The 13,882-nt window shown below is 47.0% G+C and overlaps 1 protein-coding gene across 3 annotated transcripts in view; it reads left to right on the forward strand.

Moving 5' to 3' along the window:
* The first annotated feature begins 5,806 nt into the window (after positions 1-5,806).
* Positions 5,807-13,882, forward strand: part of CYFIP2 (cytoplasmic FMR1 interacting protein 2) — a 129,119-nt gene continuing 121,043 nt past the window's right edge. Inside the window, exon 1 of one of the 3 annotated variants that reach the window (XM_040443222.1) lies at positions 5,807-5,923. The gene's annotated coding sequence lies outside the window, so the exon portion shown is untranslated. Of the gene's footprint in view, positions 5,924-6,197; positions 6,317-13,882 lie in introns of those variants that run through there. The other 2 variants (XM_040443238.1, XM_040443231.1) reach the window with 2 other exon arrangements.

Raw genomic sequence — 13,882 nt, forward strand, 5'->3', positions numbered from 1 at the left:
ATATCTAGTATGGACACCAGCCTTCCTAAAAGAAGCCCTTCAGCTACTAAAAAAGTCCAACACGTAAACAAACACAGTTGATGTTTATTATTTGCAGATTCTATACTTGCAAATTTGCCTACTCACTGAAATTTATTTGTAACTCCCAAACCAGTCCTTCCATAGCCATCCATGGCATGCCCATGCCAGAGCAGTGAAAAATGTGAGTTGCCCTCTGTGCATATTCCCAGCCCAGGTCAAACAAGGTAATGCTCTGCCTTCTCATTTCAGCTCTCACACAGTAAACAAGTATCCTTTTCAAGGCTTAGTGCCATGTTTGCACTTGTGTACTTTTTGTTGGTAATTTTGCTGGTTAAAATGGCCCTCGAGCAAAGAGCTGAAATGTTTGTAGTGTTCCTAGAGCAAGAAGGCTGTGACATCCCTTTCAAAGAAAATACGTGTGTTGGATAAGTTTCATTCAGTCATGAGTTTTAATGCTGTTGACTGTGACTTTAACGTTAATGAATCCACAAAGTATATTAAATAAGGTGCTTTCTAACAAACATGCATAACATGAAGTTATGTATAGATCAGTTGATGAAAATATTGTGACCAGAAGCTCACAAGAACCTAACCCCATTATTCCCCTAGGAGCCACGGTTCAGTATTCATTCATTCGGTGCCCACGGTAACTTTATGAAATGTAAGTACCAAATAATGAGAATCAACTCTGATTGCAAAGGGTTGTTGTGGGCTAACCAATGGAGCAGTGGTCACAATACAGTGAAAACCCCTCAGGGATCAAGGAGGGCTTCACAGAGGAGGTGATATTTGAGCTGTCTTGAAGGGTAAATAGGAGCTCCTAAGGGAGAGGATCTGGAAGAACATTTCAGGAAGAAAAGCCCGAATAAAACAAAAAAAAATATATCTTATTCCACCTTCTTCCCTTGCATTACTTTTAAATTAGGACTGGGAACCTTGAGGACAAGGTTAGTAGGTGCTTGCCACGGTCACAGGAGAATCAGTTGAAAAGGTTGAGTGGACTGTGAGTTTCTCACCATCCAGGATCACCTCTACCCATACTACCTACATGCATCTACAGCTATGAAGACGTTTCTGGCCCCTTTCCATTTTCTCAGATTGATTTTGAGGACAAGTGTCTGTAAGCTGAGACAAACTATGCAAACATTCATTTGTGTTTCTCTTTTGTATATTTCACAGCAGTTTCCCATCTAAGATAATGTTTGCTCTCTCAGCAGCTTTGGGATAGAAGCAGGAGTACAAGGGTCTCACCAGACAGAAAAGGAAAGTGATACCCAGAGAGCATGCCTGAGGTTGTAGACTTACTTAACAAAGGTGAGGTTAGAACACAGATCTTATTCCGAGTCCTACATTCTTCCTAGAGATCACACCAAAATTCAAACCACATTAATAACCATAATAATAATATAAGCTTCCATTCTTGACCACTTATGATGACTATGCTTAGCATGTTACATTTATTATTTCATTTAATCTTCTAAGAACCCAAGGGATAGGTACAATGACGATTGTTTCAATTTTACAGATGAGAACAAGGCTTAGTAAATTAGGGAAGCCATTCATGGTCACACAATTAGTGAGTGACAGAATGGGGGCTTGAAGCCAGACCTGTCTGTCCCCAAATTCCATGTTCCCAACCATTCTGTGGGGCTGATTATAGGGCCACCTATGCTAACTTCTGAGAACACAGCAGCACTGAGCCCATTGTGCCTTTGGCTATACTTCTGCATTTCAAATCCTGTTCAGAATATGCTCAGCCCCTCCTTATCAGCTCTTATCTAAAATTATTATAAACAGAATTTGTGTAAGTAAAGATGAAATGTTCTTTGCTATGAAGTTATGTGTGAAAGATCTGACCTTCAAGGGAACCAGTTCCATAGAAGTTGTGAGAAATGAGCAAAGTAAGAGAAAGACAGCATGATGAGGGGACATGTGTTTCCAAATGGACCAAGATGGAGTCACAATCTTTCAGCAACAAAACAGTCCTCAATATTTCATTTATAAAGTAACAGGACTACTTCCTAGGATTTCATGAGGATGAAATTAGCCCATCCATATATAGTACTTAGCACAGAGGCTGGCCCCAAATAAACATTTAACAAATGTTAGTTTAAAACATATCTTTAAAATATAAGATAACAGAGAGGGAAGCAAACCATAAGAGATTCTGAAATATAGAGAACAAACTGAGGGTTGCTGGAGGGGTGTTGGGTGGGGGGACAGGCTAGATGGGCGATGGGCATTAAGGAGGACACTTGTTGGGATGAGCACTGGGTATTATATATAAGTGATAGATCACTAAATTCTACTCCTGAAACAATTATTACATTATATGTTAACTAACTTGGATTTAAATTTTAAAAATATTAAAAAATAAGCATAAAACATCTATTTTAACAAACTATTCCAGATTCAAAGAAGGAAATAGGCAACCCAGTGTCCTGTGGAAAGACCTGAGTCTGGGTCCAGCTGACCTTGGGCAACCCTTCCCCTTTCTGGGCCCCAGTTCTTTCATCTGTAAAATGAGGCAATTTTGAGCAAGTGCTCAGGTTTTATCTAATGGACAACGTAAATTGCGTAATTGATTATTAAGTTTTTCTTTTCCTGCTAACTACCCAAATGTTAACTACAAGCACCAAGTGGGTGAGCCTACTCTGTGTAGCAGTCCCATGGCAGTTAAAGACTTTTTTTTTTTTTTGTATTATTCACAGTTTCTCTCCACCTCATATTCCTTTCCTACATAAAATAGTATTTCTGTTTTCTGTCTCCAGAACCAATTCTTATGCCCATTCCAAATACCCCACTATTGGTTTCTGTGAAGCAATTTTAAACGGACACCTAGATGTCCTAAGTGACCTGAGACTTTTCTAAAAACAAGGCAAGGTTGCCACACACGGAACCACATTGTGTGGGCCCCAGCTTGCAGGTGGCAATGCAATTCTCATCTGATAGCTTCAACCCACTCATTGATGATGGTGCAGCCAGGATTGAACGTGAGGCATATCTGAAGATAGTAGACAGAAGGCTACGCATGTCACTGGCAACATATGAGCTATGAGTTCACTTTTGATTATTCATTCAACTCATTTTTATTGAACTCCTATTAAGGACGAATCTCTGAGAATGTGATGAGAGGCAAGAAAGACACATCCCTTCTCTTAGATTTTATGCTCTAATAATGCTATGCAGGCAACGACGTCAGCAATCACAACACAGCACGACGAGGGGTGTGATAGAGAAGCCCAGGGGGCTCTGGGAGCATAGATGACTAACCCTAGCCTAACCCAGACACGGAGGGGGCTAGAAGAAACAGACACCAGAGGGATGCACAGAAGTTAGGCAGCAAACTAGGGGAAAGTGCGGAAGCGGGAGGGAAAGGAGGGTAGATCATTCTAAGCAAAAAGCCCAGCTTGCACAAAGGCCAAACTCAAGCGAGAATACAGCAGATTAGGGAAACTAAAACATTGCTTTTGGCTACAACCAAAGAGAGCTTGCTCACAGCAGAGGAGACTGGAGAGGCAGACGCCAGATGGAACACCCTTTGTGGGCCTTGCTAAGGAGTTTGGGCTCCATGCTGAGGACAATGAGAAGCTAGTGAGGTGCTGTAAGCATGGCAGGGGCATGTCCTTTGTTTTAACTCATGTGATTTTCTACATGTAGAAGGCTCTTGGAATGAATCCACCTTACCTCACCGTCTGGAGGGGGAAACAAGTGCAGTGACTTGTCTGGGATCATTTACTTGCAAAGCTGGGACCAAAAGACAAGCCTCTGGATTGCCAATGCAATGCTTTCAACAAGACCATATTGCTTCCCCTTATAAGCGAATGAAATTCAGGGGGTCAGGGAATTATTTTTGCCTAGGATCCAACCAAATATATATCTAATAGTCTTTTTGTTTCTTTTAAACAACTTGATCTTAGAAGGCGAAAAGACAAGGAAGGAACAACAGGGAGAAATACATCTTCCAGAAATCTACAACATCCAACAAAACATGCCCTTTAGAGTGAAAATTCAATCTCTCTTGTTTTTTTTTAATTCTTTTTTTAAATGTTTATTTATTTTTGAGAGAGAGAGAGAGAGAGAGAGAGAGAGAGAGAGAACGAGCAGGGGAGAGGCAGAAAAAGAGGGAGACAGAATCTGAAGCAGGCTCCAGGCTCTGAGCTGTCAGCATAGAGTCTGATGCGGGGCTCGAACTCCCCAACCACAAGATCATGCCCTGAGCCAAAGTCAGCCACTTAATGAACTGAGCCACCCGGGTGCCCCCAATTTCTCTTGTTAAGTATTTGTAATCACTGACACTCAAAATCCTAAGGATCACAGTGGAAAATGAAAAATTACAGAAAAAAGAAGGGAAGAAAGAAAGAAAGAAAGAAAGAAAGAAAGAAAGAAAGAGAAAGAGAAGAATGAAAGAAAGAAAGAAAAAGAAAGAAAGAAAGAAAGAAAGAAAGAAAGAAAGAAAGAAAGAAAGAAAGAAAGAAACTTTGGTGTTTAAAGCCATCCTCCACAAACACCTCCACAAGCTTTCTCACAGGGACAGAAATGTATGTGTGTACATATATAAGTCATCCTTTCTGAAATAGCAATTTAAATTCGAATGAGTGATGTAACATCAAACCATAAAGGATCATGAATTCTGAGTGCTTGGGAAATAAGAAATGGTGTGAGATCAGTGAGGGTGTAGATTCCCAAGTTCTTTGCCAGAGACTCTGTGGCTCCTCTATAAATAGCCCCTAATAGGAATAGCTGAGTAATTAAGTATACATAGACAAACTTTGGGGAAAGCTTCCCTTGTAACAGTACTTTATCCTTTACATTTTAAAATGTTTCAAATGCTTTCAAGTGTTTACCTTGTGAGGTAGGAAGGGCAATTATTATCCTTCACGTTATAGATATGGTGGCTTCTCAAGAACAGAGTGTTGAAGTGACTTGAGTAGGGGGTCTCAAGGTTGGATCTGAAGCCCCACCAGACTGCTGCTCGGGTGAGGACCGTTTCTTTGGGCAGCCCTAAATGGCAGATAAGCCTTGAAGAGAAAGGTGCCTGTCCTCTCAGGTCCTTCCTGGCAAAGCCAGGTGACTTCCTGTCACCATGTATTTTCCTTTTTGTCCATTAGGCAATTCTTCCTCAATGAAGTTGAGGCAGGTCCCTGCTTAAGAGATGGCAGCTTCAGGGATTGGCTCCAAGCGACTGAGAAGATACTCCTGAGCAGAGGAGCACTGGTAACCAGACTCAACTGGTGGAAGTTCCCTCTCCCCAAACCCCTGGTTTATCTTCCATCACTTCGCCCTGTTTCTTTCCTTCACAGAACTTCTTCTAGCTGTAACTGGACGTTAGCTAGGTTAATTTATGCCCTATCTATCCAGGTAGATAGCAAGCTCCAAAAGGGTAGTACACCAGTGCGTACTCAGCTCCTGGCACGAGGCTCGGAACAAAATAGGTGCTCAATAAATATTAGGTAGATAAATGAGCACTTGGAAATAACGTGAGATCGATGAGATCGCAATGGAGCCCAAAGCTTCCGTCCTCCCACTGCTGCAGGTGTGGCTCTCCGGCACGCGGGATCTGGGGGCAAGTCCTCCCTTCCTTCTCCATTCTGAGGGCAGGGCGGCTGGCTGTCCTGGGGCCGGCGCCGGGGTGCAGGTCTGGGATGCGCCCGCCGCGTTGAGGGGCGCACCGAGCGCCCCTCGCCGCAGCCATTTCCTGCTCTTTGTGTGACAGCGGCGGCGGCGAAGGGGCTGGCACCCCGGGCGGGGGAGGAGCCGCGACGGGCGCGGGGGCGGGGCCGAGGGCGGGGCCGAGCGCGGCGGCCCTCCAGCGGAGCTAAGCGGGGTAGAGCATCCTGCGCCCCGGCGCGGGGCCCCGCGGTAGCCTTGGGCCGCTCCCCCGAACCTGCCGCAGACCCAGGTAAGCAGCGTTCGCAGGCCTTGGGGCCGGCGTTGGGACCGGGATGCTGCGGGGGGACGTCGATACGGCCGTGAGGATGCGCGAGGCGCCGGCGCCCCTTCTCCCCACCCGAGGGGGGGCGCTCGGCCCGGCGCCCCGGCTAGCGCGGCCTGGGGGCCTCCGAAGCCCCTGCACGCCGGGTTCCAGGCCCCGCGCGGCCCCCTTCCCCCTCCGGCCCACCCTGGGCCTCGTTGCGCGGACCCCCCTGCGGGAAAGCGCCGGCACACAACGCAGCTCGGGCGCGGCGGCGGCAGCAGCAGGTGCGCGGCCTGGGCCGGAGCCGCGGGCGGGTGAAGGAGCGGCGCTAACCCCGAGAACCGGAGACACCTGCAGCGGCGACATCCCCGAGCCCAGGTATTGCAGAACGCCGACAGCCGCCTCTGCCGCCTCGGCCACCATCACCTCCTCCGGGGCAAGCGAGAGCCGCGTGGGCCCGCCTGGCAGCCGCCTGGGGCACCCGACGCCCTGCAGTGAACGTGAGATGGGTGGGGCGAGGGGCGAAGCGCCAGTGTTTGAAGGTGGGGGTTTTAACGAGGGAGGAGGCAAGTCTGACCCGCTTTGAAGCCTTCTGGCCTACACTAGCATCACTCTCCCTCCTGGCTGCCAGGCAGCGGGGGAGGACAGGGGGGAAGGGGGATGAGTGGGCTGACTCCTGGGGAGGAGGTTGGATTTTCTTGAGCTCCGAAGAATTGGGAAGAGTGCCTACCTGTCTGTTGTGGTTTCTGCTTTTCAGGACACCCTCCCCCTCGATGGATGGGTGAAAAGGAAGAGAAGGGGTTGCTCTCTGTTTAGGGGTGGGGGTGGGGGCAGGAAACGTGATCGGACAGGAGTGTGGTTCTCTGTACTAAGGAGAACCTGGCAGGAAAGGACGCTGGGACTGCCCAGGCCCTCCCCAGCTCAGGGAATCTGACTTTGACCTCTGGTTGCCTAGTTTCTCCAGCACGGCGATGGAGCATTGTGGGCTGATGGGCCATGGGCTTCTCTTCCAGCCAGGACAAGAAGGTAGCAAGGATCTTTTCCTGCTAGCTCTCAGGTGCCTTCCTGGCATGGGCGAGGAGACTGGGGCATGAGGGGCAACTCAGGAGAGTGCTGGCTCTCATACTCTTGTTTTCTACCTTGTACCTGTGTCCCCTTTAGGGCAGTGGGTCTCACCTTACTTATTCTTGGACACAGGCCCTGTTGGAAGCAGTGCTGGTAACCTTGGAGATCATAGATATTGGGAGGCAAAATTCTAGGTCCATATCCCTGGGCACGATTGCGAAGGCCTTGAAGGTGGTTTTCTGCACAGTTAGGCACCTCCTCTGTGACTCTCCCTGAGGCCTCCCACCTCCACCTCCGTGCAGTGCTCTGTGCTTCCCCCATTCTCCTATGTCAAAAATTATTTTCAAGATAGGAGCCAGTGAACATGTTTATCCTTAAGAGCTAAATACAAAAGAATTTCCCATTCAGTGCAGAGCAGGTCCTTTAGAAGTCATTTGACTGGAAAGGAAATGGGCCGAAAGGCATTTTAATGGAAAACAAATCTTTAAGTCAACATATTTGATATCACTAAAGTGGCATTTCAGGCACTGAGCTGGAAGTGGGAACAGGGAACTAGGTAGCAGTTTTGGGGAACAGCTCACTAAAATGACAGTGTCTACCGGTTGTCAGCTCTGTTTGCTTCAAGAGCAGAAATAATGGAATTGTGTGTGTGTGTGTGTGTGTGTGTGTGTGTGTGTGTGTGTGTGTAACTGGTCAGGGGTCGGTTACTGTCACTGGAAGGTATTTGTTGAGCACTCAGTATCCACTTGGGGGAGGTGAAACTTTCCTACAGAGAGTTACTCATTGCCCCTGGATGCCATCTGCCCAGGCAGTTAGTAGGCCACAAGAAGAGCGTGTTGTTGCTTACAAAGCCAGTGCTTCTGCCTGTTTCTGTATGCTGAGCCTCTGACTGGGGGCATTAGCTCTCTGCTCACTAAGCTTCTTTATTATATTTCCTGGCCAGTTCTGACCAGTTCTGTAGCCACCCAAGCCTGCCTTGTTCAGTCCCTGCTGAAGGAAAAACTTGCTTTAGGCATTAGGCCAAGAATGGGGTATCCAATCCAGTAGGGTTGGTGAGTTTTTCTCAAATCAAATCAGAGGCTGGCCCAGAGAAGGAAGTAAACATGAATTTAAAATCTGGAAGAGGGCCCCAGGAGAACACTACCTGTCCCCTCTGATAAATTGTTCCCTGTTGGGCGTTCAGTGGGCCTCTGCTGCTGTCATTGACCAGCAAGCTGAATTAGGTGATGAATAGGCAACAAGCTAATTAGCATTAGAAACGACACTCCTGGAAAACAGTACAGGGCTCCGGTCCCCACATTTGAGGATTGGCCTACACTCTCAAAGAGGTTTCTTTTGGCCACTGTTGGCCCCAGGGTTCTACCAAGAGCTTCACAAAATGGGCTTTTGTAGCCTCCGTGTGGCCACCATAACAATGAGTCTATTTCTTTAGTGGCAAGTATTAATTATTATTCACTTGTAGTTGACGAAACCAGACATCAGTCACCTCATTGGAGTCTTTGTAAAAGGCCTTTGGTCTTGTCATTTGGGGGAGCAAAACCATGTCTAGGGTCTAAAGGATGGACGCTGCTGTGGTAGCAGAAGTGGGGGAGGACGGTGGGGCATGCCGCCGGGCAGTGACTGGGGGGGCCAGCGTTGGTGGGGAAGGAGCTGGTTCTTCATGGGATGCTCTTATTAAGTGAGGGATGCATCAAAGTGCCAAGTACAGCGGCTGGCACACATAGTTAAGTGCTATTATACCTATGTATTTATTGTTTTAATGTATTAATTACATAATCATTAAGAATGTAGCTCATGTGTGTAGTCAACCCATGGCTACCCCCAGAACCTTCCTGGATTTTGCTCTTCCCAGGAGAGTTGGCTCTGTGACCAAGAAACCTAGCCCCAGGTTTACCTGCAAAAGGTAGCCCGTGTTAAGACAGGGCATCAGTAAGGCTTCAGGTAAGAAGTGCTCTTGAGTAGCTCACTGAAGGTAGGTATAACGAGTAGGCAGAAAGGGGAGGGAGTACACTGAGCAGAAACCTGGAGGTAATTCTCACATTTCAACACACAGAGGCCAGGAAGGAACTTTCCCTCTGTGTGCATTTAGCATTTTGCAATCAACCAAAAATGTTAAGGGCATGCTTCACTTCCTGGGCAGACAGAGCAGTGCAGTGGTCTTAGGACACAGGATTTATCCTTGACTTGCTGTGTGCCTTTAAATTCACCACCACCTCTCCAACCTTAACAATTGGGCAAAGGAAAGCAGCTTGCCCAGCTCGTTACCTACCTGTTGCCACAGGAACCTGCAGATGAGATAATGTCTGTACATCCCAGTCTTAGAAGAAAAGGCCATGGAAACAGAGAAGAGAATGAGGTTTCTGAATGTGTGGCTCTTTTGGACGGCTGCCCTTCATTCCTAAAGGAACAATTTATTAATTATATATTGTGTGTCAATTTAAGAAGACAAATCTGTGGCCTCTCTGTAACATTGAGCCAAAGGGAAACTGAAAGGCACTTTGTGATTCACAGATTCTGTCAAGGCCCCTGGATGGCCTTGTCTGTACAAAGACACTTCAGATTTCAGTCAGTGGGTGTGGGACGCCTCCCAGGATGCTGGGTTTGGATATTGGCTTCCTAGCCGTGGCCATTATGCCAAGGGCTGTGTGCGATGTGCCTCAAAAGATGACCATTCAAGCCATACTTCTTGGGCCCTGGCAGCAGAGGAGGAAACCATTTGAGTGCAAATTCTTGAAGGAAATTGTTTTGAGAAGGCAGAGCTTGGGTTCAGGCAGAACTCCTTGCAGGGACCATTCTGGCTGAGTGGCATTTTAATAGACATGCAGCAACTCAGAAATTAGTGCAAGGAGAGAGGAAAGTAAACATGACCTTCTGGAGAGATACCCAAGAAGGACCCAGTGATGACTTCATCAATAGGCCTTTTGATTGTGTGTTTTCATCATCGTTAGGTCATCTTGAAGCAGTGGTTCTCCGACTTGAATCACTTCGTGGGACAGAGGGATGTTTAGTATGTCCATGTTGTATGGTCTCTGTCTTCTGAATAAGGCAGGAGACGAGGTCCTCTGCAGAAAGTAAAGGTGGTGGACTGGTTAGGAAAGTTCAGGAGACTTCCGGAGGTTTGGAACAGCTGCCTCTGTGGGTGGAATAAGAAATCAACTGGGGGATGAAAGAGAGGATTGTCTGACTTTACTGATGGCCCAGCTGAGACCAAAGAATCTGCAGGGCTGGCCCTCAATAACTCAGTGTTAAGGGAAGAGATACCTGAGAAAGGTATTCAATTTGTGATTTTATATTGTGATGCCTTAAGACTGCTTTTGACAAGGTATGAATGGTGAGAAGAGAAATCAGAACTAGGGGTGAGCCATCAACCTTCAAGTATGTTACACCTTTGTGGGAAAGAGAAATAAAGACCTGCCTCTTATGAGTTGAGGTGGAAGCTGTGACAGGATTTTCTTTAAAAGTCTCCTCAAATTCTTATGGTAATAAGGCTGACTTATGTGGTGCCTTAGATCAGAATGTTTTAAATGAAAAAAAAAATTTTTTTACCAGATAACGTGCATTTGGGCCATTGGCTTGTGCCTTCAACAAGTTGTTCATGAAGTGCTAATTAGGCAAATAATGCCTAGCATGTGCCCACATCTGTGTTAGGGCTACGGATCAAGCTAAAAAAAGATGATTATTCCTGTCATTTCTGGTGATCCAAAGAATTAGTGAAATATAAAGCAATTTATAATGCAGAAGGAAACTGTGGACTCTTAGACTGTGAGCACTGTCAGAATCCAGAGAAATGAAGGTTTGGTGGAGTTTGGCTGGTCAGACCTTCGTGGAGGAGGCCTATCTTGACTTGGGCCTTGCCAGTGGTCAAGGGTGGGTGGGATTCGAGAAGAGAAGAGGACAGTCTGCTGGGAAGAACAGAGAGTTGGAGCAAAGGCAAGAATGTCCATGGGCAGGGTAATGGCACCCCATACATCCTGGCCAGAGTGGGTTTGCTTGTTAAGGAACAGTGGTCTTCAAGGAAGCCCTTTGCACGGCGTGTCCATCTGCTGTCAGCATCGTTTTCTTTCAAGTTGGAAGGGCCCTGAGAGAGTCCAGTGATTCTTAACTGCTTGTTTTTGGTTTTGCTCTTTTTTTTTTTTAGTACATATGATGGACAATATTGACGTGCTCAACACACCACACCCACAGCCAGTCCCCTCCCCACTCTACCCCTGTTTTCTCCCTCTCAGGGGAGAAGATTATAGGCAAGCAGTGATAGCATGGGAGCGCTTGGAACCTTCCCAAACACATAATAAAAATACCTTGTTTGCAAACCTCACTACTTACGCCATTACTGGTAAAAGTTGCCCACAAGAACCTTCACAACCATGTGACATCATGGTTGAGAACCACTGCCTGGCCAGCCTCCATATTTTATAGACTGGGAAATGGCCTTTTTAGAGTGAGTGGAAATGTGACTCCAGGGCCTAAGTGAGCCTTCAGACCCAGCCACATTCGAGTTGTAACGTCACATTGATGGTCTGCGTGCTCTGATCTGGTGGCCGAACCTGAAGTCTCGCTCTTTGTTTCCACAGCAGATGCGGTGTGGCTGGCTTCTCTTTCTCAGTTTTAGCAGGTGCTTCTGAGAGCTGGCTCCTGTCCCCGGATATAGGTCACATTGGTGCCCCTCACATGGTGACTTGTCACAGGCTGCAGTGGGAACAAATCCGGAAGTCGCCCTTGGTGGCAGGACTCCCCCACCCCCCACAAGAGGATGGGATCTGCCTGGTTGGGTTATCAACGGAAAGGTCCCCTCAACCCTGACAACACAGGAAGCAGCTGAGTAAAACGGCAGGCGGGCACCGTGGCCAGGTTTCTAACCCTGCCAGGATCTTTTTCTTTGCTGTAAACAAAGAGGAGGGTAGGCCTTCTCCGGAGGCCCAGGTCATGGACTTCTGTCCTCTGACCTCACGTCCCTTGTGTGGAGAGAAGCTGCTGGTCTTGGGCCTCTCATCCCAGAAGACCCACAGTGAGGGACTTGGGTAGGGAAGACTGCCTGAAGACGGTGCTGGGGATGGGTCAGATGTCGGAAATCCTAGGCAGGAGGCCTTGGGTTGTTTCTTTTTTTTTTTTTTTTAATAATTTTTTTAATGTTTATTTATTTTTGAGAGAGGGAGAGAGAGAGAGTGTGAGCAGGGGAGGGACAGAGAGAAAAGGAGACACAGAATCTGCTGCAGGCTCCAGGCTCCGAGCTGTCAGCACAGAGCCCAACACGGGGCTCCAACCCACGAACTGTGAGATCATGACCTGAGCCAAAGTCAGATGCTTAACTGACTGAGCCACCCAGGTGCCCCTGGCTTGTTGTTTCTTAAAGTAAGTTTAAAAATTTCAATCAAAGCAGTACATGCTTTAAAAAAGATCAAATAGTATTGAAAGACTCGTAATGAAAACAACCATCCAGTGCCCACCTCCCCATAGAAGCTGTCACCTCTAACTGACTGTTTCTTCCAGCACTTGCCTCCAGATCTCTAAACGATATGCTTACACTGCTGTTTCTTGATTTATCTGTTCTATGCATTATCTATTTACTTCCTGCTGTGATGGATGAAGATTTCACTTTCTTGCACCATCCACCTCCCTCCTCTGCCCCCATCTCCCAATATAGTGACAGCTCTGCTTTAACCTATGTTTAAATTTTTTTTTTTTAATTTTTTTTCAACGTTTATTTATTTTTGGGACAGAGAGAGACAGAGCATGAACGGGGGAGGGGCAGAGAGAGGGAGACACAGAATCGGAAACAGGCTCCAGGCTCTGAGCCATCAGCCCAGAGCCCGACGCGGGGCTCGAACTCACGGACCGCGAGATCGTGACCTGGTTGAAGTCAGACACTTAACCGACTGCGCCACCCAGGTGCCCCTGTTTAAATTTTTTTTTTTAAGTTTAATGTTTTAGAGAGAAGGAGAGCAAGCAAGCAGGGGGTGGGGAGGAACAGAGAGAGAGAGAGAGAGAGAGAGAGAGAGAGAGAGAGAGAATCTTAAGCAGGCTCCACACTCAGCGCAAAGCCCTATGCAGGGCTTGATCCCACAACCCTGGGATCATGACCTGAGCCAAAATCAAAAGTTGCACACTCAACCAGCTGAGCCACCCAGGCTCCCCTAATGTAAGTCATGTTTAAAGCATCTACATCATTATTTTTAAATGTTTACTTATTTATTTTGAGAGAGCACAAGCGGAGAAGGGGCAGAGAGAGAATCTCAAGCAGCATCCCCTGTCAGCACAGAACCCAACCCAGGGCTTGATCTCACAAACCCTGTGCTGAAATCAAGAGTCAGAAACTTAACCAGCTGAAACACCCAGGTGCCTCAAAAACATCTATGCTATTAAAATCTGTAAATGTGAGATGTGTGTAAATCACAAGAGAGCTAAGTAATGTCCTTTGATTTATCTCCTTTCTTATATGGCTTTTTTGTTTTATTGCAAAATTAGAATTTTCTCCCTTCCTTCCTTCCTATTTAATATTCCTCCTTTTTAAATTTTTTTTTTTTTAACAGCTCTATCGTATCTGTTACTGTATTAGATCCTCTTGTCTGCCCAGGAAGTTACAGAGTTAGCCCCAGCTCTGTCCCTAACTAGCCAAGTGACCTTGTATAGGTCCATCTCGTCTCTCAGCCTCAGTGTCCTCAGGGAGGAGAACTACAAACCTGGCTTGTTCTCATTCTAAACCTCAAAGCCCATCCCCCCAGCTCAGAGGTGGTTCCTGTCTGAGCAGTCTCTCCTCCGGGGTGTGGCAGCCAGGACCTGACAGATATCTGGCAGTGTAACAGAAACAGGGTTGGGGTGGAAGGCTTGGGAGCAGGTGCTGGTTTGGGTGGTCCAGCTCATCCTGCAATCTAGGGGCTGCTC

The sequence above is a fragment of the Herpailurus yagouaroundi genome, unplaced genomic scaffold (assembly GCF_014898765.1).
Source record: "Herpailurus yagouaroundi ecotype Mexico unplaced genomic scaffold, PumYag 29, whole genome shotgun sequence".
Lineage (NCBI taxonomy): Eukaryota > Metazoa > Chordata > Mammalia > Carnivora > Felidae > Herpailurus > Herpailurus yagouaroundi.